The sequence below is a fragment of the Mesocricetus auratus genome, unplaced genomic scaffold, assembly GCF_017639785.1.
Source record: "Mesocricetus auratus isolate SY011 unplaced genomic scaffold, BCM_Maur_2.0 Super-Scaffold_100691, whole genome shotgun sequence".
Lineage (NCBI taxonomy): Eukaryota > Metazoa > Chordata > Mammalia > Rodentia > Cricetidae > Mesocricetus > Mesocricetus auratus.
In genome coordinates this window covers 27,271,775-27,288,390 of record NW_024429267.1, presented here as the reverse complement: position 1 = coordinate 27,288,390, position 16,616 = coordinate 27,271,775, and the positions used below count along the sequence as shown (strand labels likewise).

At 44.8% G+C, this 16,616-nt stretch overlaps 1 long non-coding RNA gene and 1 other non-coding gene across 3 annotated transcripts; both read right to left on the bottom strand.

Annotated features, from left to right (window-relative positions):
* Positions 1-638: 638 nt before the first annotated feature.
* On the bottom strand, positions 639-2,386 carry LOC121137493. Of its 2 annotated transcripts, none has more exons than XR_005874738.1 (5): positions 2,307-2,386; positions 1,901-1,956; positions 1,748-1,822; positions 1,393-1,454; positions 639-1,201 (listed from the first exon to the last, which is right to left on the bottom strand). It is a non-coding gene; the product is annotated as an uncharacterized LOC121137493 (long non-coding RNA). The 2 variants fall into 2 exon arrangements; XR_005874739.1 differs by having other exon boundaries at positions 1,748-1,818; positions 2,307-2,383.
* On the bottom strand, positions 1,276-1,347 carry LOC121137692. The gene has a single exon (XR_005875003.1). It is a non-coding gene; the product is annotated as a small nucleolar RNA SNORD50 (small nucleolar RNA).
* Positions 2,387-16,616: the final 14,230 nt, after the last annotated feature.

The window sequence follows — 16,616 nt, the reverse complement described above, 5'->3', positions numbered from 1 at the left end:
CTGACTTAAACCTACTTACGCATCAATACCTTGAGCTAGTTTTGGTGTTAACACTGTTAGGACACTGGCCTGATTAGGTATTTTGTCTGCATGGCATCAGACCATAGATGGTTGTGAGCCATCCATGTGATGATTCCTGGGAATTCAACTCAGGAACTCACTTGGTGCCCTTAACCTGAGCCATCTCTCCAGCCCCTGAGAAGATATTTTAGATTAGACCCCTCAAAGAACAAGCCTAGCTGACTAGAATGCTTGTCTCAAATATGTGCTGTATGCCCTCAATCCCAGCACTTGCAAAGCAGGGGGATCTCAGTGAGCCAACTTTGCCTATGCTTAAAACACAGAATCCCAGAAGCTATTTTCAACCCTTGGCACTTAGGGCAAACGGTCACACTGCTAACACTAGAGAAGCAGATGAATCTGAGTTTAAGCCCGGTCCACAAGACTGCAGGAACAGAGGACATACTTCAAAGACTTAAGTGGACAAATGTATAATATGCTATTCTCTCAGGGAATCCTGATGTGCTCATTATCTGGTGATGACAGCTCATCAACCTTGAAGACTTAATTACTATGTAATTAGTATTAAGGGGCAGTTAGTTTCTGATGACCCACCAAGAAACAAAAAACTAAAGAAATAGTTGTTGCAACTGAACCTTTATTTCAGCATTTACAGTGAGCACTGCTGGACAAGGAAATGTGGATTATAATGGAACTCCACTGCCACAAAATGTCACCCACCATTTTCAGGATGGGAATTACCATTTAGACCAGGGAAGAAAATGAACAGAGATGGCACTGCCTTGGGATCAAATTACGTTTTGTCGAGCATGTGCGGACAGGACAACCATTAGCATACATCCCTTAAACATTGCCATAGTCCTAAAGGTTCACTCCAAACCCAGCCTTAATCCAATCTATATTTTAAACCCAATAGGATTAAGAGACTGAGTGCTTCCATTTATTGGATTCAATTCAAACAACTTTCTGTATCTCATGCTCTATTCATAATAGCCGGCCTGGTTGACACACAATCCCCAGCACTCGAGAGCCAAGATGGATGTGTTTGAGGACAGCCAGAGCTATGTAAAGACCCATCTCCAACACCTAGCCAGCACTGCATTTTCTTCTTTTGTCTGCCTTTTCTGGATGTTCACTACATCCAATTCTCACACACCAGTAAAGCATTGTGTCACTGGCCCTAGGAAAAGAAACACAGGAATTACAACACTAGCAATACTAAAACAAAACACAATAACGCCTTTATAATGGTCCATCTCAGAAGCCAGATCCGTAACTTTAGTGTTTCAACAGGAATTCAGGTTCGGGATAGGATCATCATAGACCAGACCAAAGACAGAACGTACAAGAATGACAAAGAGCTCCACTCACATGCACTCCCAGGAGCTCTAGGAACTGTACAGGGAGCTGGGATCGTCACGCACTGGCATTCACTAGTGACAAAAAAAATTATGATGACATGTTACATATTTACACAAAGCACCCCTTATAACTGAGAATACTCCCACTCACATCTCTGTCTTTGAGGTAATTCATGATTGCTTAGATTAAATATGCCTTACAATGGTTTAATCAACTCTGTAGCCTCTCCAAATAAGAGGCAGGCCTACGATAATCCGCGCATTAACATGTCCATAAATGGAGCGGTTGGTTAACCTCACTGTTTCTACAGTTATTATTTTCCAACGTAGAGTTGGTTTGCACGCTCGTAAGTTACAATACACACCTTTAAAAGTCAGGTCTTAAGCACGTTACTGCCTTTGACGAATTCCCTCGGATGGTCTAGACGTCTCCCCTCTATCTAATAAAAAGAAACAAAAACTTAGCACCCAGCACCACCTGCTAGTTCAATTAGAAAACAAAGCTGCATCACCCTCACCTGGGCATCTCTTCGCAACTGCTCCGATGACCCAGAAAATGATGTCGTCATTGTTCCTGTGAAAGGAGTAATGCGTAATCAGTCGCCAGCACCTTCTAAACAGTGCGAAACTCATAAAAGCTTCCTCTGCTTGCTTGTCCTTTAGGATCAGAACTCACCCACGTTGGGGTTAAGGAACTAGGCCCCGGAGGCCATCAGCTAGGCCGCCAAGCTCCAATGTCCTTGGGCCTACGAGTCAATTCTGCCATCTCCCATATAAAGATACGCATTTCCCCCAAATAAATTTTCAACCTTGCTCTAACCTCAAACCTCCTGTGCTGTCTCACAACCAGAAGCCTCCCAGTTTACCCAGCGCCACATTATTTCGCTTGGTCATCCCCCACCCCCACACGGCCCAGTAACTTACCGAGAAACGTAATGGCTCAGGTTCCCGAAGTAAAAGAACGAGCAGCGCCGCCTGCAGCTCCCTTTATAGCCTCCCTGGAGCGAGACCGAGGCTGCCCCTCCCTCTCGTCCCTATTGGATGAGAAGCCATGTGGGGGCGTGGTCTTTTCCTGAGGCCACGCGTGGGAGCGCGCGCCGTGCCTCTTTTCTTCCGGGCCATCATGGGGCGTGGTGCGCGCCCCCGCACCAGCTCGCCGCGTGCTCGTCCATCCCTGCGCGCGTCCCCGTCGGCACGCTGCCACCCGTCTCTTCCGAGGATGTCCGGCCGCGCGGCTCTACGTGGCGTGGGAGTGGCGCCAGAATTCAAACGAACAGCCGCACTTGCAGGCGAAGTCACCGCCTGCTTGGAGCTCAGTCGGCTGGGGCGCTCGGTGGCGGGGAGCGGCCTTTAAGCGCGGCCGGTGGAGGAGCCTGGCTGGCCCGGTGGCCGGCGCTGCGCTCGGCCCTCAGCGGCGCAGCTGAATGGACGTCGGCGGACAGAACTACGCCGGTGGAGACCGGAAAGCCCTGCGTTCATCCTTCGTGCCCCCTGCAGGGACCGCGTGTCGGCAGAAGGCCACGCTGTCGCGTTCACGCCGCCCAGCGCCTTTCAGGCACCCAGCTGTGTCCAGTCCGCCGGTCCGTCCCGAGTGGCACTAGTGACAGTTATTCCGTGACCATCCTGGGAAGTTAAACCCTCCATCTCACAGAAAGGAGGAAGCAGGTCAAAAGCCGCCAGCTGGCCTTAGGTCACACAGCTATCCTTCGCTATTTTAAGGTTTCTTTCCACTAAATAATAATAAATGTTAAAGGAAAAGGAACAGTATGGGGCTGGAGAGACGGCTCAGCCGTTAAGAGCACTGGCTGTTCTTCCATAGGCCCTGAGTTCAATTCCCAGCAAGCACATGATAGCTCACAACCATCCATGATGAGATCCGGTGTCCTTATGCGGGCAGAACACTGTATACATAGTAAATAAATCTTTAGAAAGAATAATTCTAACGGCAAAGTTAACTGATATTCAAAATTAATGCTTCGGTAGTTGTCATGTATGAGTGTATGGATGCACATGCTCCATTTGAATTTTTCAGCATTTGGAAACTCGAGTCTATTTGTAGCATTTTTCACTGATGTTTGCCATCAGTTTCCGTTACAGTGTGTGAGGAGCTCTTCTGGTTTTGTGCATTGCTCTATTTGGCTTAGAGCAGAGCCTGTGGTGAAGGAGGGGGTCAGGAATTGTCAAATGCGGGGGCTGGAGAGATGGCTCAGAGGTTAAGAGCACTGACTGCTCTTCCAGAGGTCCTGAGTTCAATTCCCAGCAACCACATGGTGGCTCACAACCATCTGTGATGAGATCCGGTGCCCTCTCTTGGCTTGCAGACATACATAGAGGCAGGATGATGTATTCATAATAAATAAATAAAATCTTAAAAAAAAAAGGAATTGTCAAATGCGTGAATGAATATGTGTGGTGGTCTCAGAAAACTTGAGTGACTGAACTCCAGTAAAAGATAATAGTAAAGATGAAATTTCTCCTGGTGACAACATAGTTACTAGCTTTATTTTATGTTTTTCCACAATACTGGCTAATGTACAATGTAAACTTACATATTCCCCACATTGCTTTTGGTTTTTCAAGACAGGGTTTCTCTGTAGCTTTGGAGCCTGCCTTGGAACTTGCTGTGTAGACAAGGCTGGCCTGGAACTCAGAGAGATCTGCCTGCCTGTGCCTCCTGAGTGCTGGGATTAAAGGTGAGCTCCACCACCGTCCGTCCCTCACTTTGCTCTTAAAAACCCTTCTGTACATAGGATGTAGACAAGTAAATGTCCTCTCATATCTGGTGTTCTTCTCCCTAGTACTACTCTCAAGTGGTAAGCACTGTTCGCAATTGTTTGAAATATCAATGCTTATACAAATATAAGTTTAAATTTCATGTACGTGTGCAATGTATATATGCTATGGTGCAGCTAATTTTTCCTTTTCACGAATAGAATATCTTTCCATATCACTATATAGAGATGACATTTTTATAGGCAGCATGATATTCAGTATTCAGTTGGACATATCAGTTTATTTAATGAACTTCTAATTTTTCACTATTGACAACAGAACACAACAATAATATTAAAATTCATCCAGGCAGTGGTGGTGCATATCTTTCATCCCACTACTCAGGAGGTTCTCTGTGAGTTCAAGGCCAGCCTGGTCTAAGGAGTGAGTTCCAGGACAGCCAGGGATACACAGAGAAGCCCTGCCTCAAAAATAGACAAACGAATTAATTAATTAAATAAATTTAAAAACAGAAGAAAGTCCAAAAAGGTGAACTGAGGGAAGCATTGTCCTCACACTTAATATGGTCAAGCAATTTGCTACCAAGTATTTGCAGTGGTTTCACAATAACCAAATCATGGTTAAGTGTTGGAATTAAGTGTCCTTGAAGAGTTCATTATGCTGCAAAGCTCGTTTTCTGTAGTGAACTTTCAGATAAGATCTGTGTTGTGATCATTATTTCAATAAATACTCATTAAGTTCTGGTGTGCAATGTGCTTCAAGCCTGATATGGAAACTCTTAACGCCAGACTGGAGAAAGGGCACATTGCTTCCAACAGCTGCTACGCAAATTCCGTTCCTAGCGTCCATTTCAGGATTCTAGCTCCAGTGGATCACACATTGTCTTGTGGTCTTTGAGGGCAACGGCACACGCATGGCACATACATAAATCAAAATGAAAGATGAATGTAAACAGAAAACACTGAAGTCCTTGACCTTCCCAAAGGGGTGGTTTAGTAAGTCGTTTCCAGTCAACGCTGAACAAACAGAATTTAAGAATTGGTGCAACCAGGGCTGGTGGGATGGCTTAGTGAATAAAAACCTTGCCATGAAAGCCCAGTGGTTGCAGTTCCATCCATGAAATCCATGCAGACATGGAAGGTGAGAACAAACTCCAAAACTTATCCTCTGGGGGCTGGAGAGATGGCTCAGAGGTTAAAAGCACTGGCTGTTTTTCCAAAGGTCCTGAGTTCAGTTCCGAGCAACCACTTGGTGCCTCAAAAACATCTATGATGAGATCTGGTGCCCTCTTCTGGTGGACCAGCATACATGCAGGCAGAAGACTTAAATCTTAAAAACAAACAAACTTGTCCTCTGACCACCATATATATATATACACTGTGCATGCCCCTGCACACATGCAATAGTAATGATAAGTAAAAATTAATGTAATCATTTGTGTAAGAGATTTTGAGGGACAATAATGTTAGCCATACAAATAAGGTAGGAAATAGATTCACATATGGTTAAGAACTTGTTATACCATCTTGTGTTAGCTTCAAGTTAAGTGCCTTGTCTCTGAGCTCCATTTCCAGCCTGCAGTGTTAGTTCTGTGTTTTTAAATGTATGTGCTCAGGTATGCACACGCATGTGGAAGCCTTAGGTGTTATCCTCATGAACACATCCATTTCCTTTGAGAGGGGTCTCTGATTTGTCCTGAGCTCACTAATTAGTCTAGTTTGCCTGAGATATGAGTCCTAGGGATCCTTGTGTTTCCACCTCCCAGAGCTGAAATTATGAGCCTGTGCCACGACTAGCATAGTTTTTGTATGTGGTTCAGGGGCTCAAACTCGGGTTTGCAAAACAGATGCTAGACCTATCCAACTATCTCTACAGCTCTGGTATTAGGTTCTTATGATCATTAGATCAATGTAATCCTCAAAAAAATTGAGTATTGTGTTATTTTGTTTTTTGTACTTTTTGGCTTTTTGGGACGGAGTTTCTCTGTATAACAGCTCTGGCTGTCCTGGAACTTGCCTTGTAGATCAGGCTGGCCTGGAACTCAGAGATCTGCCTTCCTCTGCCTCCCAAGTGCTGAGATTAAAGGTATGCACCCCCACTGCCAGGCTCTAGTATGTATTTTTAGGCTTATGTGTTAGTTTCCATCACAGTAGCAAGAGACTTTAGATCAGTGACTCTCATCCTGTGGGTCTTGAGCCCTTTGGCAAATCTCTTTCCCTACAAATATTTACATTACAGTTCATAACAGTAGCAAAACTACAGTTATGAAGGAGCTTATTTTGGTTCGTGGTTTGGAGACTCTAGCCCATCGCTTTGGGCCTATGGCAAGGCCAGATGCTATGTTGGAAATATATAACAGAGCAAAACCAAACTCATCTCATGGCCAGGAAATGAAAGAGAAGAGAAAGAAACCATAGCACCATAGTCTCCTTCAAGAGTGCACCTCTGCTGACCTAAAGACCTGGTAGCTTGTTTCTTAGATGCTGGTTGCTTGGTGTTATGGTCAACTTGATAGGACTGAGGATGACTCAAGAGCCATGCCTTTGCGGGTATTTGTGAGGATGTTGCCAGAGAAGTTAAACAAGGAAAGAAAAGCTCCCTGAATGCAGATGGCATCATCCCATGGCGGAGGCCGGTGGGGGCGGGGAGGCAGAAAAAAACTGGAGAAGTGAGCTGAGCATCAGCGTTCATTCCTGACTGTGGAGGCAATGGACCAGTTGCTTCACGCTCCTACTGCGACAACATCAGCCATTTTTGCCATCATTCTTTCTCCTAAATGGTGGATTACACCCCCAAAGCATAAGCAAAGCTGGGCAGTGCTGATGCATGCCTTTAATCCCTTCTCTCAGGAGGCAGAGGCAGGCAGATCTCTGTGAGTTCGAAGACACTTAAGATCCAAACTATTGTACCCTGCTTTAAAAATGAGGAAAGAGATGCACAGACATCTGAGTTAACTAATATTTCCAAATGATTGTGACTCCAGACTCATAATCACGCCAGTCAAGCATGCTGAGGAAATGGTAGGATGTGAGAACTGTGGGAGCAGAAAGGAGGCAGAATGGATCCTAGGGGTGAAGAGAATGCGGCCCCAGTGACTCATGGGAATAGGAGATCAAGGACAAGAGAATGACACAATTTTGCTTTTGTTAAAATTTTAAAAACCGTTTATTTGGACTCATATGGGCATTTGATTGCTTTTATGTCTGTGTGCCTTGAGTGCAGTGCCAGCAGAGGCCAGAAGAGGGAGACAGATTCTCCTGGGACTGGAGTTACAGGTGGTTGTGAGCTACCATGTGGCTACTAGAAACTGAATCCAGGTCCTCTGGAAGGGTAGCCAGTGCTCTTAACTGCTGAGCTACCTTTCCAATTCCTTCCTTCCTTCCTTCCATTTTTGTTTTGGAGACAGGGTTTCTCTGTATTGCTTTGGAGGTTGTCCTGGAACAAGCTCTGTAGACCAGGCTGGCATCGAACTCACAGAGATCTGCCTGCCTCTGCCTCCCGAGTGCTGGAACTAAGGACATGCACCACAAACACCCAGTGCTTCCCAGGTCCTTTTTTGAAATTTTATGTAACATTTAGTTACCTTTGTCTAAGTGATCATCAGAATTGTAAAACTGAACTCCAAGAGACAAGTTGGGATCACAGAAAGGCTAGTAGACAAATGCTGATTAGGGTCTCTGGCTAAGGGCTAATATAATAGCTGTGCCCTGGGATTAGTACCACAGTGTGTGCAGACATCTTACAATAGCCAGCCTTAGCCGGGGGGGGGATGGCTCATGCCTTTAGTCCCAGCACTCAGGAGGCAGAGGCAGGTGGATCTCTGTGAGTTCAAGACAAACCTGGTCTACAAGAGCTAGTTCCAGCACAGATCCAAAGCCACAGAGAAACTCTGTCTCGAAAAACCAAAACCACCACCAACAGCAAAACAATAGCCAGCCTTGGAAACACATAGCACCTATAGTATAAGATGGTTATGTAATAAAAGAAAAATGGCGTTATTACAGCTTTCAGTTAAAGCATAGGAAAATATGTATACCAAACATATTTGGTAGCATCAAGGCCACTGGTGGCATCCCACAGCCTCTGTAATGCAGCAGTGATGGTTGCTCATTTGAAGAGGGTTGACGTGTGAGGGTGAGAAAGCAGGCATGGATTAGCAGGTAGAGAGGAATGTCAGGTGGAAGGACTGCTTTTATACGTGGGTGACACTAGGCATGGGCATTGTGTGGCCTTAGGTTGCAGGAAAGTGTTAAGATTTCAGGAGACAAATCTTCAACAACTTCCCAGAACAGAAGTGAATCTTTGATTGGAGCAAGAGCACTTCACCTGTTAAAACAGAAGAGAAGCAGGTGTTGGCAGAGAAAGTCATGTGTAGTCCGTCCTCCATCCCAGGGTATGCAAGAGTGTGCTTTGGCTGAGCATAGAACATTTTCTTTTTTGCACAGAGTCACACAGTCCTCACAGCCCATGCTGGGAATATCCCTGTGTTTGGCAGTAACTTTCCCTGCTCCAGGGTTCATGTGCACTTCTTTATTCTGCTTCAAGAATGTGCATCCTCCAGAGAACCACCGCCAAACATCAGGCAGAGCCCCAGGAACCCCCAGGAAGAGCGGAGGAAGGATTGTAACAGCCAGGAGAACACAGTCCACAGAATAAAGTAAGAGGCAGTCACTGAGCCTGTGTGGGTATGTGCCAAGTCCCCTGTCTACATGTTATGGTTGTGTAGCTTGATGTTCTTGTGGAACTCCTAACAGTGGGAATGGGGGTATCTCTGATTCTTAGGCTGTGTTCGGGTGATATCTCTGGGAGGCCTGCTCTTTTCTGAAGGGAAACAGAGGAGGAGTGCGTCTGGGGCAAAGGGGAGGTGTGTGTGTGTGTTGCGGGGCAGCGGGGAGGCTGGGACGAGTGGAGGGAGGGACAACCGTGGTTGGGATGCAATGTATGAGAGAATAATAATAATAAAAAGAATGTGCACTCTCTAGAACTTGGTCAGTTCCACTGCTGCATCTGTCCGTGGTCAGGAGGACTGAGCTCATTTGGCCACGACCCCAGATACATGTAGATTGTCACTCTGAGGTAAGACCTGCATGCCACGAGGGGACAATACTCACTGTTAACTAATCTTTGTTTCGCTCATGTGAGGAAAGCAATGTTCCATGTGAGCCATCACTGTATTGGTGACTCTGACATCTATAATTCTTAGAGCTGGTGACAGTTCATCTGTTACTCCTGGTATTACTTGATGAACGGTTTGACACAGAAACAGAATCACCACAGCACAGAGGACTCACAGGTCTCAGCATTCTAGCAATGTCAGGGTGGTGCCAGTTTCCTGAGAAGGTGTCAGGCTGGCGAAGATGCTGGCTTCCATCTGTTTGCATTGGGTAAAAGGGATATAGACCACCTCTCTAATGAAAATATGAGAGGTGGCGTGATCCTGGTGGCACACCTTTAATCCCAGTCTTGGGAGGCAGAGGCAGGTGGATCTTTGTGAGTTTGAGGCCAGCCTGGTCTATTGAGTGAGTTCTAGAGAAACCCTTTCTCAAAAAACCAAAAAAAGAGGAAAGGGAAAAGAAAAGAGGAAAAGATCCCTGGTTACCAAGCCAGTTTGAATAGTTCAGATAGAATGTATTTTATCTGGGTATTCTTTTGGCCCCATTACTCAGTATGGCCCATAATATGACCATCTTTCTAAGTGCCAAAGGTTATAAAACAGGGAACTATGCAGGCTCTGCTAATCGAGGCTGCAGATCAATGCCAAGTGTGATGCACTTGGGAGGCTGAGACAGGAGGGTGCACGTACCAGGCGTGGTGCACACAGCTCTAATACTAGCACTCAGGAGGCAGAGACAGAGGATCTTGGTGAATCACAGCCCAGCATGGTCTGCACAGCAAGCTCCAGGACAGCCTGGTTACTTAGAGAGACCCTGTCTCAAAAACAAAGTGTAAATGAACAAACAACAACAAAGAGAGGACTGGAAGTTCAGGGTTAGCTTGGGTTACATAATGAGTGTTTGAATACGCGGTGTCTCTCCCCAGTCATGTGATGGTGAGGTTCTGGCCTCAGCTGTTGGTGCTGTTGGGAGGTGGGGGCACTAACCTCTCCAATGGGTTACCCCACTTACAGTTGAATGGACGTTAAGGAGGAGGAACCTAGCTGTAGGAAGGAGGTCATGGGCAGTGTACCTTTGAAGGATAGATATATCTTCTCTCTCTCTCTCTCTCTCTCTCTCTCTCTCTCTCTCTCTCTCTCTCTCTCTCTCTCTCTCTCTCTCTCTCTCTGCTTCCTGCTGGCTGTCTTGAGGTGAGTAGCTTCTTCTACCACATGCTCTACTATGTGGATACTGTTCAGTTTCGGCACAATTAAGCCAAGTGACCATGAACCAGATCATCTGAAACCATGAGCCCAAATAAACCTTTCTTCCTCTTAAGTTGGCTTTCTCAGTTATATTGCCACAACAACTTTTGCTCAAATGAATTGAGCTGATAATGAGAAACCACCACATCACTATATTTATGCATAATACATCAATATGATGGGTGGTGGTGGTGCACACCTTTAATCCCAGCACCCAGGAGCTAGAGGCAGGTGGATCTCTGTGAATTTGAGGCCACCCTAGTCTACAGAGAGACAATCTCCAAAGCTACACAGAGAAATCTTGTCTCAAAAAGAAAAACAGGAAGTGTTCTGAGGATGGTCACAGTTGCCAGTTCAGTTCTCCATAGCATATGACATAAAAATCCTCCCCATGCACAAAAGTGGACAGAATCATGAGGACTTAGTGAGATACAAGTCATGTGATGCCTATAGTAAGGCCCAGGCATGTGATATAGTAAAAGCATCCAGAGTGTAATAACTGGGACATAGGCCTTATGTGAATGTGGCAAATGAAGCCAGGAGCCTGACTGATTGTTACAAAGGTTTAGTAGTGCTTCAGGACAAGCATACACATTCCAGGTGTGGAACTGTCATTCCAGTGCACCACGTTGATATGGAAACCTCTCCTATTACATCCAAAGTCACTCTGTCTTGCACTCAAATACCTAGCAGAACTCCAGTCAAGACCTGCATGCTTATCAAGGTTACATAGCTATGGGCATGTTCTTGGTACATTAGACGGCGTTCCATTTTGCTTTCTGTTGCTGAAATGAACACCATAACCTAAAGAGATTTGGAAAGAAAGAATTTATTTGTCTCATGCTTCCCAGTAAAAATCCATCACTGGTAGAAGTCAGGGCAGAAACTCAAGCAGAACACTGTTTGCTTGCTGTCTGGCTTGTGCTCAACCCTCTCTGTCTCTGTCTCTGTCTCTGTCTCTGTCTCTCTTTTTTGAGACTGTTTCTCCATGTACCCTAGATGTCCTGGAATTTGATCTGTAGACCAGATCGGCCTCAAGCTCAGAGATCTGCCTGCCTCTACCTACCAAGTGCTGGGATTGAAGGTGTGCATCACCACCACACCCCACTTTATTTTACAACCCATAGGCCCGCTTGCTCTAGCTGGTCAATCTCTCATTGAAACTCTCCTCCCAGATAATTCTAGGCTGTGTCAAGCTGACAATTAAATTAACTATCACGGTGCGGGAGAGATGGGTCAGAGGTTAAGAGCACTGGCTACTATTCCATAGGTCCTGAGTTCAATCCCAGCAACCACATGGTGGCTCACAACCACCTGTAATGAAATCTGGTGCCCTCTTCTGGCCTGAAGTCATACATGGAGGCAGAATACTGTATGTTATATGCCGAATAAATAAATATTTTTTAAAAATTAACTATTACACAATCTAAAATCAAAGGGTCAAGAGGAAATGCAACAGCTTACTTTACCAAGATGGCCCCAAATTGATGCTTGACAGGTGCCCACTGAGATTCCCAACTGAGAAATCTCAACTTAGTTCTCAATAAGTAAAGACCTTGAAACCGGGCAAATTTTTGTCATATTAAAAAAATACAGTCAGGTGCTGATGGCACATGCATTTAATCCTAGCACTCGGAAGGCAGAGGCAGACAGATCTCTATGAGTTTAAAGTCAGCCTGGTCTACAGAGTGAGTTTCAGGACAGCTCGGCCTGTTATACAGAGAAACCCTATCTTGAAAAACCAAATCAAAATACTAACCATGGCAGTACATAGCTGTAATTCCCAGCACTCTGTTGGTAGAGGAAGGAATATCAGGAATTCAAGGTCAGTCTTGAGTGTGTAGTGAGTTGACGGCTTCAGCTATGTGTGTCAAATGAACAACAAACAACAAAAAAATCTCAAGCTAAACTAAACAGGATATAGTACAGCAGTTAAGTGCTTGCCTAACATGCATGAAGCTCTGGGTTCGATCCCCCGCACCACATAACCTGGCTTGGTGGGGCAACCTGAAATCAAGGATCTGAAGTTCAAGTCATGGCTGCCTACATAGCATGCATATTCTGCCTGCATGTGTGTGCACATGCACCACATACACGCCTGGTGCTTACAGAGACCAGAAGAGGGTGTGGCAGATCCCCTGGAACTGGAGTAACAGATGGTCATGAGCCACCATGTGGGTGCTAAGAATTAAACCCATGTCCTCTGGGAGAGCAGCCAATGCTCTGAACCCCTGAGTCATCTCTCTGCCCCTCACCACATGGGAGGAAACATCAGCATCGGATTTTTTTTCTATCTGGCTTTAGAACTGCTGAATAGTTTCAGCATACACCGTTGTTCTTGACCTTTTCACTGTTGATTCTGCATTTCCTCATGAAGATTTCCTGAGTCTTACCTTTATGGTTTGTTTGTACTGAAGTCTCTTTATCTTATTAGTGTGGTTTCCCTTTATCTTTAGCCTTAGATGCATAGTAAGGATACTTTATTTTTATTTTTATTTTTTTTGGTTTTTCGAGACAGGGTTTCTCTGTGGCTTTGGAGACTGTCCTGGAACTCACTTGGTAGTCCAGGCTGGTCTCGAACTCACAGAGATCCGCCTGCCTCTGCCTCCCGAGTGCTGGGATTAAAGGCGTGGGCCAACAACGCCCGGCGTAAGGATACTTTTGAATGGTAGTCCCTTACAAAACACCTAGATGTCTGAGGGCTGGAGAGATGGCTCAGAGGTTAAGAGCACTGGCTGCTCTTCCAGAGTTCTTGAGTTCAATTCCCAGCAACCACATGGTGGCTCCATAGTGAGGTCTGGTGCCCTCTTCTGGCCTGCAGGCAGTCATGCAGAGAGAATACTGTATTCATAATAAATAAGTCTTTTAAAAAATCAAACAAACCAAGAAAAAAAGACCTAGATCTCTGTCTCACGTGCAACAGAAACTTGTTGTTTTTTGTCATCCAGGATTGTTGTGGTGAACTGTCTGTCATTAGAAATAAATACAGCCGTCTGTCTTTCTGCTGTACCATCGTGGTGTGTGGTTTGCATGATCTGAATTGCATTATGGGTCTGTGTGTTCCTGTAGCTCTGGTCATGGGGGGTCCATATTCCAGACAGCTAAGAATGTCAAGAAACACTGAAGCATACATAAAAGGTCAGTACTTCTTTTTAAAGAGGTTTTCCCTAAAATCCTGCTCCAAAAGCTTTATTCAAATATCTCTAGAAATGGTCATGGTAAGATTCAAAGAAAGGTGAAAATGTCTCTTTGGGCACTTTGATACCCCACCTATTCTTAGGGCAGGGAATATCTAACCCATCCATGGACAATGTCTTAGTTTGCTTCTTTTTTTATTTTTTATTTTTGGTTTTTCAAGACAGGGTTTCTCTGTATTGTTTTGGAGGCTGTCCTGAAACTCGCTCTGTAGACCAGGCTGGCCTCGAACTCACAGAGATCTGCCTGCCTCTGCCTCCCAATGCTGGGATTAAAGGGGTGTGCCACCAATGCCCAGCTGCTAGTTTGCTTTCTATTGTTGTGATAAAGGTCATGACCAAAACAAATTTGGGGAGGGAAGGGTTTATTTCAACTCACAGTTTTATATTCCACCATGAATGAATGTTAGGGCGGGAACTCAGGCAGAACCTGGAGGTAAGAGTTGACACAGAGACCATGGAGAAATAGCTGCCCCTCCTTTTTTGTGCAACCCAGGCCAACATGACTAAGGCCCACAGTGGCCTTGGACCTACATTAATCAGGAATCAAGAAAGCCACACAGACTTGCCTACAGGGCAATCTAAGGGAAGCATTTTCTCAGTCGAAGTTCCATTTTCCAGATGACTTTGGCTTGTGTAAAGTTGATAAAACAAAACAAATCAAACTTGTCGCTGTAATGATAAATGGCACACTTGTTGAGGGTGTAGGTAACTGTTTTTAGTAGAAATTACTTACAAGAGGAAACGGGCAACCTAGATGAGTCAAGTAGCTTTTGCTATGAAACCGGAATCTGAAAAAAGAGAGAGTGCAACTCTGCTGTAGTATTTTATAAGAACCTCTGTACACGCATCTAGTCACGCCCAAAAGTGGGCCTGGATAGTGAGGTAATTCACTGTCCTATCATTACCACATCTGTATGTGCCTCTAGCTACTCCCTGCTTGTCACCCTCTGTCAAATGCCACGCCTCTCTCCAAGATCAGGTGTGGCTGACCAAACTGTATTTGTTCTTCCTTGGTAGCCTAATGTTTCCTGTACTGCCCCTTAAAGTCTCACAGTCTTTGGTGATCAGAGAGATTGTTGATGGCCTCTCGTCTAGTCCTGTCAGAATTCTTCACCCAGGCTCCTACGTGGGTGAAAGTCTGGTAGATGGACCAGGTGCCTGCAAGACTGCCAAACGGGGTAGAGCATTCTGGTGTTGGTCTTGTAGCTGCTGGGCCAGTGGTGCTGAAGATGGAGAGTCCACATTCCATTGACTGCTAGTGTCTCTGGGTTTTCACGATGCTGGTGGTCTGGGATCAAGACAGTGGGTGTGCTTTGCCTACCAGGCCTAGTATGGAATGCAAGCATGGTGGTATTTAACTCTTCACAGCCCTGTGAAGTTGCTCTGATTAAACCATTATGAATCACAAATTGAGGCTTCAAAAAGTGAAATCACACACATACAAGACTTCTGTTCAGCTGGCCATCTTATCTTAAGAGACCTCTCTTAAGGTCTCCTAGGTCTGGACTCCTGACAGGGGATCCAGGTGCTTCCAAGGTTGTAATCTGCATCCCAGGCCACGAGATCCCAGCATCCTGCCGTGTGACCTTCCATGTCAGGGCCCAGGGCCCTAGCAATCTGAGCCAGCCATGGAATCCTATAAACAGCAGAGGTTCTTCATTTTATCAGGATCGTTCAGGGTCTGGTCCATGTCCTGTACTACACTACTTCTCTAACACCATTGAAAATAAACTTTCACCTTTGTAATTTGTAGTGCTGAGGAACATCTACATTTAAAACGAAATCAGAGTCTATTATTTCTAAATTTTCTTAAGTTTCTATTTTATTTCTAAAGTTTTTACTAGGAAATAAAAAGTCAATAGCTAGTTATGTGTGCTCCTCCTTTCTTTCTACAGGAAGCCAAGTGTCCATTATCTTCTTGAAAACAAGCTGCCACACAACTTTAATTCCAGATGCAGGCAGACCTCTATGAGTTCGAGGCCAGCCAGGTCTACATAGTGAAACTCTGTCTCAAAAATGAACAAATGAACAAACAAACAAACAACTCCCCCAAACCTCAAACAAAACAAAACCAAGCTGTTATTCCTATTTCCGTTTTGCCCAATTGAGTTGGTGTTGTTATTGTTGTTGCTTTGTGTCTCCTGTGTGTGTGTCTGTGTGTGTGTCTGTGTGTGTGTGTGTGTGTGTGTGTGTGTGTCGGTACTCAAACCCAGGCGTTCATAACACACGTGACAACCAATCTTTTTAAAGCAGCCACCCACATCATTCACGGGCTTCAATTTCTTTCTTCCTTTTTTTTTTTTTTTTTTTTTTTTTTTTTTTTGGTTTTTTGAGACACGGTTTGCTGTGTAACAGCTCTGATTGTCCTGGAACTTGCTCTGTAGATCATGGGCTTCAATTTCTAGTTCTTCATTCCCCGGCCTGTTCTAGGTTGGTTTCTACTTTATGCCTGCATAGAATTTGTGTTTATCCAACTAACTTCCTGGTTGAATTCACATTCCCTATTTCCTAACTTGACTTTCCTAGAACAATGCTTAACTCTAAACTTTATATGAAAATTGCCTAAGCATTTTTTTTTTACATCAGAAGTGTTCTTTCCTTCTCAGAAGGAAAGTGTCAGTTACATAAAGTAATTCCATCCTGGACCAGACTCGGTGCTCATGAAAGTCGATGAAAGCAAACACGTGTCTGATTAGTGACCTTTTCATCTCTCTGTGTTATTAGGGAGTTGTAACGGAAAAGTTACTTTCTTTATTTAAGTTTTATTTTTCAAACTGTTGTTTTTAAAAGTTAAATCACTTTCCCCTTCCGTTTCTTCTCTACAGCCCTACCCATGTTCCTGCCCTACAACTCCTCCCATGTCATCCACCTCACTCTCAAACAGATAACCTCTTTTTCTTTATTATTATTGTTACACACACACACACATCAACACATGTTTAGATA